Below are 2,183 nucleotides of genomic sequence, written 5' to 3' on the forward strand. Positions count from 1 at the left end.
AATTATTGTTTGAAACCTTCTCTTTTATATAACATTTCAGGGTAAAAATTAATGAAATCTATATACATTTTAAATTTTCGCAGTTTTTCATATATTTTTTAGGATATTATTTTTACGAAGGATGGAAACATCACATTTGAGTAACACAGAAAGTTAAAAAATAGCTTAAACAACATCATGAAGTTTGAAAAGCTTATTTTTAATAAGCTATAAATATTTCACCACACAATTATTTTTAATTCTTTAATGTTAATGTGAAGATAGATTATTGTGCGTATCGAACCAAAAAAGAAAGGAAACGTTAAAGGTTAGAAAACAAACCTAAGAATCTACCAACTGGATTTTGAATTCGAAATAGGGTAATTAAGAAATACTTAATAAAAATTATTTATATTTTTAAAAGAATCAAGTTTAAAGCAATTAATAAAATTTAACTTAAAATCTTGTCAGTCTATAAACTTTCTAATCCAATCACAAAATGAAATAGATAAGTAATGTAAGACAAATAAATCATGATATTTAAGCAATTCTACTTTGTTGCTTTTTTAATTTCTAAATACTCTTTAAAATGAGAAATAGAGCGTTATTTGAATCAATATTTTTATTCCCTGGTTTATAATTATACACATCCAGGAATTGAAGACATATTATTTAATACATAAATTTTCAAAAACATGAGTTTGAATATTAAATTAAAATCTTTAGTATAAATTATAAACTAAATTTACATGTTTGTTAATTACAGCATTTTAGTTTTCGTATTTTTAGTGTTAAAAATTATGAAATTGTATTTTTACATAGACGTCTTAGACATGTTCTTAAACGAACATATTTAAAGAGCCTATCTCTTTTTATGACATATGAATTAAAAAATTTTAATGTCAATTGGATAACCACATGTGTTTTTAGTGTCTCTATTTTAAATAAACAATATTGTAAAGGTTTTTAAACCAAAAACAAATTTAAAAAAGTTGTATCATTTTCTTTTCCCAAAATTGTTTGAAGAATAAATGTGTCCCTGAGATACATAGCTATTTTAAATAATTAAAATTTTAGAAAGAATAAATTAATCTCTTTAATTAATTAGAGGAATAAGCTATTGTCACCAAATCTGAACTATGATAATTTAAAATCACATTGTAAAAAATTTTGCATTCCTAATCCTATTTTATCTTCATCATATTTTATATCAAACTTGTCAATTATCTCAGCCGATAATTTATCAAATATATTATCATTAACTATAATTAAATTACCTTTAAATTTAGTTAAAAGACTTAATGTTTGCTCAAACAAGCTGTAAAAATAATCAAAAAGTTCTTTGGGGGTAAAATAACGCACGTTAATTTGATCTTCGTCAAATATATTTAAATGAACAATTATACCAGCTACACATGTTGTATGATTTTTGTATCAAAACCATCCATATGCATTAATGAAATATTTGCCCATTTGTTATCCTCAGTAATAGCCTTTATTTTTCTCAAATAATCAATCATTTTTTCTCCTAAAAATTTTGATGAAACTACTATATCCTCGGAATAGAAATTTATAATAAAAGGCAGTTTAATATCTTCAGTCTCTGAGCAACTTGAACTTGGATTATTTTTTTCTAAGACTATATCGTCCACTTTTTCATCCTTTTATTTTTTAACTCGGTCAATAATTGAGCTTGTTTCTAATTTTGTTTCTAATTCATTCTGTACTGGATCTTCTACTGTAATCTTGTTTTTAAGAAGAAATCTTTTTGCTAAAATAATTACAAGAGGGATCGCAATTAATATCAATGTCATGATAATTGAAATATTAAAAGTGAATTTTCTTTTCATGAGGGGTACTCGAAAAAAATTTTATATTTTAAATGCAAATAAATAAAATTTTTTAGCTAACAAATTGATCAAGATGTCCATTTATAGATTATTATAAAAATAACTATAAAACTATAAAACCACTTTGTGTTATTAAAAATACTTCTAATAAAATGAAAACAACACTCAAAGATTCATTTTCTGTGGCAAAGTGTAATATTATTAATGAAATTTAATCTATATTAAATATTAGAAAGTACTTTTTATATAGTTAAGTCAATTAGATAGAAAACATTTCAATTCGAAATGCAGTAGTTTTTAAAACTCTGTTCTTATTAGTTATCATACAGTGTAGTGAATTTGGGGGATTATTCC

The sequence above is a fragment of the Ctenocephalides felis genome, unplaced genomic scaffold, assembly GCF_003426905.1.
Source record: "Ctenocephalides felis isolate EL2017-DRISC unplaced genomic scaffold, ASM342690v1 CF-g0.4_SCAFFOLD_02320, whole genome shotgun sequence".
Taxonomy (NCBI): domain Eukaryota; kingdom Metazoa; phylum Arthropoda; class Insecta; order Siphonaptera; family Pulicidae; genus Ctenocephalides; species Ctenocephalides felis.